We start from the raw sequence: 13,108 nt of genomic DNA on the forward strand, positions 1-13,108 counted from the left end.
TTTTTATATGGAACTTTAAATACAGCCAAATTCCATTTGCTGTTCTCCCAAGTCGTTTTATCGCTTCTGTTTTTTTTTCCCTTGCAGGGGAAAATCCATTAGGAAGGGCCAAACGATATTATTGCAAATGTCTTTTAATAATTAGCACTAGCAATCACATATCTGGAAACATCCACGGCTGTATATTATATTTTAGAAGCTGTGGATACCTTAGGTTGAACACTCCTGAACAAGGTCCCCATAATATTAAATCAGATAATGGCATTTTGAAAGACGCAGCTTGTTACCACTGTAATAGGAACATTTGCCTAAAAAAAAAGTACTGAAGTCCACTCCTTATGGAGTCACATTGCTCTCCCACTTTCTCCTGCCTTCAGCTATGCAGATAATTTTTTTAAAAATGCATGACCCTCCCCATTATCAATTCCATGTTGAAGTGGTGCTGAACTATAGCAACATAACTAGCTGTGTAATACTTGCACAAGCAAATAAATAAATAAAACTCTGGATATAATTGCCGAGCAAGATTGTTCTGAAACGCCAAGCTGCTGTAAATTAGTTTATAACACCTTACTAGCACTTCCTACGAGCTTACCTTATTTTAATCATCTTAGCCTATATTTAACACAATGCAGATTTAACACGATCCCCCTTTTGTAAAGAAAACAATACATTTATTTTGCACACTCATGCTAGAGGAGGAATCATCTGGTTGCTATTTTGCCACGCTCTTCGGTTTGCTGCCTCCCTAGCTAGATTTAATTCCGATCAAATCTCATTGCATTTTTATCAATTTATCCTTTGCAAAAGGGACTTTTTTATGCTTTATTTCGGGAAGGCATGGAACAGAAAGAAACGGACTGAAACGTAAAACCGAGCAAACTTCAACATCCTCCCCCCCCCCCCGGAAAAGATCAGCGAGGAACGCACCACAAGCTGAAGCAACCATATTTCTTGTTTATGCAGAAAACCGTTATGGCCAGCTCCCAGCTTTGATTTCAAGGGCGGACTCGGGAGATAACGTCAGAAGGCAGATTGTTGACTCGCGGAACCGAAGCGCAACGACGCGCGCTTAATACATTTACCAGCCTATTTGGGCTTCCCCGCCCCGGTTCCTCTCTTTTGTGCCTCTGCGGGCGGCAGAGGGAAAATTTTCTGATTAGCTGAGCGGCTTGTCAATCAGGCGCTCGGGAAATTCCAAAATGGGCGGATCTGAGTCAAGGTTCCTCCTGGGCAAGCGGAGAGGAAGTAAAAGCTATGCCAGTGAACGCAAAGCTCTGTAGGTCCTGAAGCTGTTTGGACCTCGATCCGTACAATTTTAGCAGGTAGGACTAGCTCACCTCCTCCCCTCTCCCTGCAGGAAGTCGAGTTCATTGCCTCTCTTTTAAACTGAAGCATGAAGTCCTGGGTGTTTTCGATACGTGTCCCAGATGCTCTTATGTGTGGCACGGCTTTTTCTTTTTTTCTTTAAAATAATAATAATAATAATAATAATATAAGGGGTGCATGTCACATTTCCTGGTATTTTAGGGTTCGGGAATAAAGGCGAAATAAGCGAGCATGGGATAAACAAGAGTATCGCTGTAAGGGATGCATGCAGAGGCACGTCTGAATTCTCTTGTTTGGACCACTTTCTGGTGAACGATTTTTCTTAATGTCACTTAGCATTGCACGTAGTAAACAATGATGTTGTAACTGTATTGAGTTTTGGGGGGGAGTTATCCAGAAAAAAAAAGGTGAACGTTCCCTTTGAGTTTCCTACATCCCTTTGAATGTAGGTCCTTTTAAAAAATATCCTTGTCCTAGTGCACAACTGAAATTCTGTTTGACTTATTTCTCCTTGTTGTTAAAAGGTCAGATCTCCTGTATGTGGCAACTCTTTGAAGTAGATGAGTGGAAAGATCACATCAGATTGTGGTGTCATGTAAATGAATTAAATTACTGACTCATTTGCCAAGCACTGTTGGTGTTTGGGAGCAACTGATGTGTCTGACATCTGGGGCCCAATTCTTTTCATTATATATATATATATATATATATATATATATATATATATATATATATATATATATATATATATATATATATATATATATTTAATTAAATTTAATTTATTGAGATTTCTATACCGCCCTTCTCCCAAAGGGACTCAGGGCGGTTCACAGGGCTTAAATATAAATGACAATACAAAAATTAAAAGACAATTAAATCAATGCCCAAGTTAAAACAAGAATAATAAAACAAGTCTATAAAAACCCATATACCCCCATCAGGCCAGACCCGCTAGTTCAAATAAATGGGTCTTCAACCCGCGACGGAAGGATCGGAGGTCTGATGCCATCCGGAGCTCAACCGGCAGTTGGTTCCATAATGCCGGAGCACCCACAGAGAAGGCCCTCCCCCTGGGGGCCACTAGTCGACATTCCTTGACAGGAGGCACCCTGAGGAGGCCCTCTCTGTGGGCGCGCACAGGGCGGAGGGGAGTCGACGCCGGCAGCAGGTGGTCCTCGAGGTATCGCGGACCCATGCCATGTAGGGCCTTAAAGATCATAACCAAAACCTTGAACCTTACCCGGAAGACAACTGGTAACCAATGCAGCTCACGGAGCAAAGGTGTAACATGGGAGTACCAGGAAACTCCCAAGACAACTCTCGCGGCCGCATTCTGTACCAGTTGGAGCCTCCGAGTAGTCTTCAAGGGAAGCCCCATGTAGAGAGCATTACAGTAGTCTAGGCGAGAGGTCACGAGCGCATGAGTGACCGTACACAAGGCCTCCCGGTCCAGATAGGGCCGCAACTGACGCACCAGGCGAACCTGGGCAAAAGCCCCCCTAGTCACGGCCACTATATGATCCTCCAAAGTGAGTCGTGAATCTAGGAGGACTCCCAAGTTGCGAGCCCTATCCACAGGGGGTAAAAGCTCACCCCCCATAGAAAGAGATGGAACATCCCAAGTGTCCCGGGAAGCCGGAATGTACAGCCACTCAGTCTTGTCAGGGTTGAGTTGAAGTCTGTTCCTCCCCATCCAGACCCGAACCGCCTCCAGGCAACGGGACATCACAGCGAGGGCATATATATACCTATTTGTTCAAAGTTAAAATATGTGGATTCCCAGATAAACATGCACAGGATTATATAACCTTTTTAATGTCTTCCATAGATTACAGGTTTGGATATGTGGGAAATATTTTATCTTCTCTTTCCCAGAGCGAGTTAGATCCATGTAATTAATGTTAAAATATGATTGGCTGGTTTGTGGCTGGTATGCTTAGTAGGGCAGCTAAATCCAATTAATGGTAATCATTCTATAAATGGTTGATCAGCATGTCATGGTCAGAGTGAATAGCTACTAGTGAGCAGGGAAGTAAAGCTAAATCTTATTAGTAAAAATAACATATTCAAATTGAAGGAGGGGCACGGATCTAGCCTCAGGCTGGGAAACTGGAAAACAATATAAGCAGCTACATGTTCAAATATTTTTCTTGATAACAATATAGTAGTGATTTGCTACTACAGTATTGTGTGTGTTGGGGGGGGGGGTGCTTCTACTTTTCAGTCTAGCCTAACCTATATTCCTGGAATTTCCTGTCATTTTTCTTTGTGGTGGTGGTGGTGGGGAGGTTCTGTAACAAATTCCCAATTATTTTTCAATTATTTTGGTTTGTCAGTTCAATTTCTCATTCTCTATTTCTCAGAATAAGGGAAAATAAGCATAATCAGACATTTTTCTAAGATATAATACAGGCAGTCCTTGACTTAACAGTTCATTTAGTGACCATTCAAAGTTACAATGGCACTAAAAAAGTGACTTATGACCATTTTTCACACTTATGACCATTGCAGCATCCCCATGGTCATGTGATCAAAATTTAGATGCTTGGCAATTGTCAAGTATTTATGACAGTTGCAGTGCCCAGGATCATGTGATCACCTTTTACGACCTTCTGACAAGCAAAGTCAATGGGGAAGGCAGATTCACTTAAAACCATGTTACTAACTTAACAACTGCAGTGATTCACTTTACAAATATGGCAAGAAAGATAATAAAATGGAGCAAAAGCCACTTAACCACTTTCTTGATTAGCAACAGAAATTTTGGGCTCAATTGTGGTAGTAAGTCGACTACCTGTATTGTTTTGGGGGGCTTAGAGTATTGTGTGAACTGAACCCCTTGATTTGGAAACCAAGGTTTAGCATAATGAGTGAAACCAACTAATGGTTACTAGTCAAGTAACAGAGTAGTTGAAGCTACAAAGCGTCTTGGAAAGCTTCACTTCTGAGTAACTTTCTGTTGGAGGTATCCTTGTATTTCAGGCTATATTGAGTTGAATGAAAGTAAGAGTCAATATTTTGTCAGTTATTTGATACTGGTGTTTCAAAATTCTGTCTGTTGTAAATATTTTTATTTTCACAGAAGCTTATTATCATTATATCATGGTTGAATTAAAAAAACACACAACCTGATTTTAAAGGGAAGGCAAGGCAGTCCTTTTTTAAAAGATTTTTTGATTCTATTCCAGCTTTGCTGTTGGCATCATCATACAGTAGGCAAGTTTATGTTCAGCAACAGAGTTGTAATATAACCATTAAGGTGAAAAGCTCAATAAAAAAAAACCCTGAAATCATCACCAGTGGCCTGTGTATAGAGTATGGAGATCAAAACAAAGAGGTAGATTTGTGAGAAAGGATTGTTATGTGGCATATCCCCAGTTTGGTTTCTGTTACTCCATATGTTACTCCATATACTCCATACTCACTGGAGAAGAGCCTAATGTTGGGAAAGATTGAGGGCAAGAGAAGAATGGGACAACAGACAATGAGGTGGCTGGATGAAGTCACTGAAGCAGTAGGCGTGAGCCTAAATGGACTCCAGAAGATGGTAGAGGATAGGAAGGCCTGGAAGAATGTTGTCCATGTGGTTGCGATGGCTCGGACACTTCGCAACTAAGAACAGCAACAACAACAACAACTCCATATGCAAAATAACATTGCAGTACATATAGGTCGTCCTCCACATATGACCATTATGGCGACTGCTCACTACAGATGATGATGATGATGATGATGATGATAATAATAATAATAATAATAATAATAATAATAATAATAATAATAATAATAATAATAATAATAATTAGGAAGGGACCTTGGAGGACATCTTGTCCAACCCCCAGCTCAGGCAGGAAACCCTATACCATTTCAGACAAATGGCTGTCCAGTGTCTTCTTAAAAACTTCCAGTGTTGGAGCATTCACCACTTCTGGAGGCAGGTTGTTCCACTGGTTAATTGTTCTAACTGTCAGGAAGTTTCTCCTTAGTTCTAGGTTGCTTCTCTCCTTGACTAGTTTCCATCCGTTGCTTCTTGTCCTGCTTTCATGTGCTTTGGAGAATAGCTTGACTCCCTCTTCTTTGTGTCAGCCCCTGAGATATTGGAACACTGCTATCATGTCACCCCTCACCCTTCTCTTCGTTAAACTACACATACCCAATTCCAGCAACCGTTCCCTATATGTTTTGGCCTCCAGCCCCCTAATCATCTTTGTTGCTCTTCTCTGTACCCTTTCTAGAGTCTCGACATCTTTTTTACATTGTGGTGACCAAAACTGGATGCAGTATTCCAGGTGTGGCCTTACCAAGGCATTGTAAAGTGGTATTAGTACTTCACGTAATCTTGATTCTATCCCTCTGTTAATGCAGCCTAGCACTGTGTTGGCTTTTTTGGCAGCTGCAGCACACTGCTGGCTCATATTTAAGTGATTGTCCACTAGGAATCCGAGATCTCTCTCACAGTTACTACTGTTGAGCAAGATACCACCTATATTATACCTATGCATTTGATTTTTCCTGACTAAATGCAGAACCTAACTTTTTTCACAATTGAATTTCATTTTGTTAGATAGTGCCCAGTGTTCGAGTCTGTCCAGACCCTCCTGTTTCTTAAGCCTATCTTCTGGAGTGTTGGCTATTCCTGCCAGCTTGGTGTTGTCTGCAAATTTGATGAGTTCCCCATCTATCCCCTCATCCAAATCGTTGATGAAGATGTTGAAGAGCACTGGTCCCAGAACAGAGCCCTGAGGCACCCCACTACACACTTCCTTCCATGTAGATGCAGTTCCATTGAGGACCACACGCTGAGTACGGCCTGTCAGCCAGCTTCGAATGGATCTGGTGGTGATGCTATCTAACCCACATTTTTCTATCTTATCAAGTAGTAGGTTGTGATCTACTTTATCAAATGCCTTACTGAAGTCCAAGTAAATTATATCTACAGCATTCCTCTGGTCCACTAGTTTTGTCACTTGGTCAAAGAATGCAATAAGATTTGTCTGGCATGATCTGTTTTTGACAAACCCATGATGGCTTTTAATGATGACTTTGTTTGCATCAAGGTGTTCGTTGATTTGTTGTTTGATTATCTTTTCCAGAATCTTCTCAGATATTGAGGTTAGGCTGATAGGTCTGTAATTTCCTGGATCTATTTTTTTTCCCTTTTTTGAATATGGGAACTACATCAGCTCTCTTCCAGTCCTCTGGTAGTTCCCCAGTGCTCCAGGATCTTTGAAAAATATAGTTCAGTGGTTCTGAGATCACGTCTGCCAGTTCCTTGAGATGTATATTGCGACAGTCATAAAACCAGTTGGTCATACGGATTTTATATTTTTTTGCAGTTGTCATAAGTGCAAATCCGGCAGTCACAACTATGAACCTATTGTTTGTTATGGGTGTGATTTTGCAAAAAACTGGAAGTAAGTGTTGAGTTTTGGCAAAACCGTGGTTAAAAATAGTCACATGACTCTGGGATGCTGCAAATGGCCATAATTGTGGTTGTGTTGCTCAAAGGTATGGTTACGTGACCATGGTAGTGGGATTGGGGGTGGGGGTGGGGTGACCATCAGAACTTTGACTTGGGTCATTAGGTCCCCTTTTTCAGGCAGGTTGTAATTTTGAACAGTTGCTAAGCAACTGGTTGTAAGTTGAGGTCAATCTCTATACGTATTGGCTTCCACTAGAACAGAGGTGTCAAACTCAATTTCATTGAGGCCCGCATCAACATTGCAGTTGCCCTCAAGGGGCCAGGTGGATATGGCCTGGGTGGCCGTGGCCTACTGGGTGGGCGTGGCTAGAGTGCGTATGGCCTACTGTGTGGGCATGGCCAGCTCTACATCGTTCGCATCAAGGGTGCCTATGGGGGCCTGGGCAGGAGTGGGACAGATCTGAGGGTCTCTGGCAGAAGGAGGGTCTCTGGGCCAGGGCCAAGGCAGTGGGGGCCATTCCCTCACTGTTTCCAGGATGGCTTCGCGGGCCACATGAAACCACTTTGCGGGCCGGATCTGGCCCCCGGGCCTTGTGTTTGACATGTCTGCACTAGAACCTGCATTATCTAGAAGCCAAGGTACATGTGCTGCACGTGGAAGATTTTTCTCTTGCACACATCACTGCTAAACATACTGATATTGTTTGAGTGACGTTTGTACACAGAGCTTTTTTAAGAATGCCTGATGGAATTACTCCACTGTCCTAATAGAATCTCACAGAATCCATCTGATCTGTTCATAAGACTAGTTTCTTTGATTTTGTTTTAGCTTTTGTTGGTGAGTCTAGCCACTGTGGTTTATTCAATAGCCTGTGGTTAAACTATGGCTTAGTATCTATATGAGCCAAGTCACCAGCTCCTTATTGTAACCTTTGGGTGAACTCCTGTATTGGTTACCTGTACTGGAAGTGGTTAGGCTGTCCTAGTGTTCCAGGATTCCCTCTGCAGCTTTGAGATAACCTCTGTAAAAAAAAAAGTCAGGATGAAACCAAATAGTTGACTTTTGCCCTTACTTGTGTATCTGTGTATATATGCATGTATGCACAGGAAGTCCTTGACTTACGACCACAATCAAGCCCAAACTTTTGTTGCTAAGCAAGACAGTTGTTAAGTGAGTTTTTCCCTGATTTACGACCTTTTTTGCCACAGTTGTTAAGTGAATCACTGCAGTTGTTAAGTACGGTAATGCAGCTGTTAAATAAATCTGGCTTCCCCATTGACTTGTTAGAAGGTCGCAAAAGGGGATCACGTGACCCTGGGACACTGAGACTTATAAATATGAGTCAGTTGCCAAGTGTCTGAATTTTGATCACATAACCACAGGGCTGCTGCAACGGTCATAAGTGTGAAAAACAGTCATAATTCATTTTTGTTCAGTGCTGTTGTAACTTTGAGTGAACCGCTGTAAGTCGAGGACCACCCGTATACATATTCACATATTCTGTCGGTGTGTGTATATGTTGTATTCATGAGCATTCCAGGCAATAGTATAGCATTGGTTTGAAGGTAACCATGAACAAACTTCCTAGAAGTAAGGGTACACAGACTGTTTATTATAAACTTTAGACTATTTATAATAAAATTGGACAGTGAGAGGTGCTCTGGGCACAAGAAAAGATGTAGTTTTAAAATTGTGCTGGGTCTGTTCTCTTATTACAAAAAGGAGACAGTCCCTGATGTGTGTACAAAATCGAGTCATTCAGGATGTTGAGTTCTGATCTAATCACTCCTCCTTGAGATTCACTGTCTATACTCTGTACCAATTTAATGCCAGCTCTGGATACATATTTTCTTTCCCAACTGGTGGTTCTTATTTGTGGCTAAATCATTTGGACTTTTACCATTATTCATTAACCTTCATCTCTTTTTTCTGGGCCATTGGGACAGGATGTAGGGCAGAAGGTCATGATACTCCCTTCCCCCTTTTGTTATTTTTTTTATTCATGGCATTCATGTTCTACGAATCATGTTCTGATTGTTTCCCCTGAAATAGTCTGGGCTAGAATTGGCCTCTGTTTCCTGGAAACATTCCTAGTGTTTTTATCATACCTTTGGGGACATATGCCCAAATACTATAGTAGCATGTGTTCAGTTACTTTATCATTCATGTATTATTCAAAATTCTAAAGCCACCCATCTCATATATGTGACTCTGAACGGCTTAGAAACAGTTTAAACAAATATAAAAATCAGCAAAAAGAACAATACAACAAGAAAAAGTAATATGTGTGTGTGTGTGTGTGTGTGTATATCTTGATAAGATTAAAAATATATATATATTCCTTGATAAGATTAAAAATGCGAATCCCAGGCATATTAAAATGAACAAACTAAGCGAACACTGGGATGGAATAAGAAAAACGAAAACAGTTTTTATTGTTAAAAGATCAAGCTTTCGTTGGCGAACTGCCAACGTCGTCATGATGGAAACGCTGGGGTGGGGAGATCGCATTTACACTATTAGTGTCTGCGCTCTGCTCATGGAGCATGTCACCGGTCTGTTTGTTGAGGCCGGCCGTGTTCCTTTGAGTCGTCGCACATCTGTTTTTGGGGGATGTAGTTGTCTCTGGGTGTCTGTTGTCAAAAGTGGATTGTTGACAGTTCCGTGTGTTATAACTATAGCTCTAGTCATTGCCCGTGTTCTCATACCAGAGGTTCTAAATAGTTGTTTCTCTTCTTCCCTGTGTTCTACAATGCAGGGTGATTGTATGTTTGTGCAATTCCGATTTTGATACAATGAGGTGCTCTGTAAGTGCTTGCGCTGTTTGCCTCCATATCGTGCACGTCGTTCCTCTTCCCAATTCCTTAGTGCCTGATATGCAGGGGGGAGGTCTATGTGCTGGTTGCTAGAGGAGCGGTTTGAAAACCAAGCTTCCTTAAACAAACGGCCGCCTTTAGTGTTGTCACTGGCAATTGCCTCAGTCCCTGTTAGATTAAAGACGTGGTTATGTGTGGCCATTTGTGCCCACACCTGTGAATGTTGTTCTTGTCTTCTAATAGCGAGCTTGTTTTCGTGCACTCTAGTCCTCAGTCGTTTTGCTGTCTCCCCAATGTAATTGCAGTTGCAATTTTGGCACAACATCTTGTACACAACCGAGGATTTTTCTTCATTGGAGAGTGGATCTTTAGGGCGCATGACACAAACTCGTAAAGTCCGATCAGGTCTGTGGGCAACACTGACCTTGTGAAGGGCTAGTATGCGCGCTGTGGCCTCGGATACACCGTGGATATAAAGCAGTGTTATCCATGAAGTTAAGGCGTTTTCATATTGATGGCGGGTAGGTTCACCTGGCCTGCTGTATTGTTTAATGAAATTAGGTGGATACCCGTTATTTTTGCCTTATTCATGCTGCAATGCATGTCTATACATCTAAAGAGGGTCCTAATACAGCTGGTCTTATTCCATCCCAGTGTTCGCTTAGTTTGTTTTTATATATATGTGTGTGTGTGTGTGTGTGAATTTTTTGGCTTGCTAACAAAGAATAAAGGGAGACCGATATGATCATTTCAAACTTATTTGTTCTCATCAGTCAGCCATACCCTTCTGAGATTCGAACCTGGGCCGACTGCGTCTTAAGCAGTTGTTTAACCCCTAGGCCACAGTCTCTCTCTCTCTTTCTCTCTCTCTCTCTCTCTCTCTCTCTCTCTCTCTCTCTCTCTCTCTCTCTCTCTCTCTCTCTCTCCCTCCCTCCCTCCCTCCCTCCCTCCCTCCCTCCCTCCCTCCCTCTCAGCTGAGAAGCAAGGAATATAAGAGAGCTAATATAAGAGAGAAGGAACCCGTGGCTCAGGAGGTTAAAACACTGCCTGATATATAATCAGCCCGGGTTCGAATGTCAGATAAAGGGTATGACTAACTGATGAGAACATAAAGAGTTCGAAATGATCATCTTAGCCTCCCAAATTCTTTATTAGCAATTTGAATAATTTGCACAAATAATGAGCTGTCATAAGTTGACTAGTTCCTGTGGATAAGCCCTGAGACGGGCCAAAACAGGAATGAAAGAGTTAATTAGCAAGGTCCATTCAAAAAGCCTTGACAAATACTTAAACATACATTTGCCTTGCCTTCCAGCTAATATAAGAGAGAAGGAACCCGTGGCTCAGGAGGTTAAAACACTGCCTGATATATAATCAGCCCGGGTTCGAATCTCAGATAAAGGGTATGACTAACTGATGAGAACATAAAGAGTTCGAAATGATCATCTTAGCCTCCCAAATTCTTTATTAGCAATTTGAATAATTTGCATATATATATATATATATATATATATATATATATATATATATATATATAAATTATATGTATGTATATATATATATGTGTGTGTGTGTGTGTGTGTGTGTGTGTGTGTGTGTGTGACCCAAATTTTGGACTATCATGCTGGAGGGAGGTGGCTGATGGACTAATAGCAATCCCCCTCCGCATTGTACCTTCTGCTCCCTTCTTCCCCATCTTTTAGTTACAATTGTATTTTTATTATGATATTACACACACACACACACACAGAGAGAGAGAGAGAGAGAGAGAGGTTTATTTTAATGTTATAAGCTGCTCAGAGTCACCTCACAGTGAAAGAGGTGGCAAACAAATTTAATAAATAAATTAAGTCAACCATCCTAAAAGATATAACTCATACCCAAGGTAACCCCATTCATCAAAAAAATTGGTACAACCAATCCATTGACAAAGTCATGACTTCAGGGTCTTCCTAAAAGCCAGAAGGATGAGTAAGGCCAATGTGATCTCCAGGGGGGTGATGTTCCACAAGGTGTCAGAAAAGGCTCCTTCCTAGCTCCTACCCGACGAGACCTACAGCCTGCCCCTTCTTGATGTTGAGGGTCCTGCCTAACATTGAAAAATAATTTTAATTATTTTTAATTTTTAATTCTGTGGTCTTCTGTTATATAATAAATACTGGTAAGGAAGTCAGCAGTGTACTTTTTATAAAAGTACATTGTATATTCAGTTGGCTTGTTTTGTCAATTCTTTTTTAACTTGTTGTCAGAAGATGCTAATCTCTATAAATGCTTAGAGATCTAAGCTGTGCCATCTAATCCAATTTGTCTAATTGCACACACAGTACATTATTTCCTACCGTGTTTAATTTATGAAGATCATTATTTTAGACAGTGCTTGAGCAAAGAATCCTTTTTAAAAACCTGCAGGATGATGATGATGATGATGATCTGAGTTTCTGGAACTGAGGTTTAACAGTGGTAGGACACTATTAAAATAATAGTTTTGAACAGAATGAATACTCAAACAATAACAGTATGCTCAGAATAAGAATAAATTTGTCTGTATATTAATAGACCGGAATAAATGCAGGAGTTATTATTTGTGCAAATGGAGCTTTCTTAGCCTGCAAGTTATTTTACCAACATATTTACTTCTGGCTTCTTTCTTCCAGTGGTCTTTTAAAATAATCTACTTGAGGGAGAATATTTTCAGTTGCTATTACAGGTAGTCCTTTCTTAACAACTATCCCCTTTAGTGACCACCTGAAGTTATGATGGTGCTAAAATAGTAATGTTATGATGGGTCCTCACACCTATGACCATTTCAGCATCACATGATTGTTATTTGTGTGCTTCACTGCTGGCTTCTGACAAACAGACTCAATAGAGAAGTCATCAGTAAAAAAATGTAGTTATATGATGTTGTCCTTAATGACCAATGCTTAATGACTGCAGCAGAAGTGAAGTTGTAAGTTTGTGTCAACCATATGATGCCTCACTTAGTGACAGAGTTGCTGCTCCCAGTAGTGGTCATTAAATAAGGACTGCCTGCATTAGATAATAGAGAGTCAGAAACACTGGCTGACCTACTGCAATTCACCCAATGCTTTTTAGTAGCTTCTGTAATCTTATCACAAAAGATGTACAGCATGGATCTTTTATTTGCCATCACTCTTATCCCCCCCCACCCAGTTTTCTAACACTAAGGAGAAAAATCCCCCTTTAGCTGCCTCCTGTTTTGTATTGAGTATGTGTAGTGCTGCTGACAGTGGGTGGTAGTGGACCTGAGGTGGAGGCCGCAGTGTCATTTAAGTGGGCGAAGCAGAGAAAAGGTGGGCAGAATTACATTGTGGTTTCTTCTTTTGCACTTGCAGACATGGCTGTCTCATGACCTTAGTACGAGGGGGAGTGTTCCCTTTTGAAAGTGTCAAGGTATATATCTCTTTCAAAATAAGTTCCCTCCCAGCTTTTTAAAAAAGTCATCATTAATTCTAGCTAGAGTTGTCATGGCACCAAACTGATCCTGGCTGATCTAAATAAAAAAAAAACCAACAC

The 13,108-nt window shown here is 41.2% G+C and overlaps 1 protein-coding gene across 9 annotated transcripts in view; it reads left to right on the forward strand.

Moving 5' to 3' along the window:
- Window positions 1-1,216: 1,216 nt before the first annotated feature.
- The window catches only part of TNIP1 (TNFAIP3 interacting protein 1), a 96,904-nt gene continuing 85,012 nt past the window's right edge, over window positions 1,217-13,108 (forward strand). For all 9 annotated transcript variants that reach the window (XR_014491023.1, XM_083351292.1, XM_083351295.1 and 6 more), the window contains exon 1: window positions 1,217-1,325. The gene's annotated coding sequence lies outside the window, so the exon portion shown is untranslated. The remainder of the gene's footprint in view (window positions 1,326-13,108) is intronic.

Source organism: Vipera ursinii, assembly GCF_947247035.1.
Source record: "Vipera ursinii genome assembly, chromosome: 2".
NCBI lineage: Eukaryota > Metazoa > Chordata > Lepidosauria > Squamata > Viperidae > Vipera > Vipera ursinii.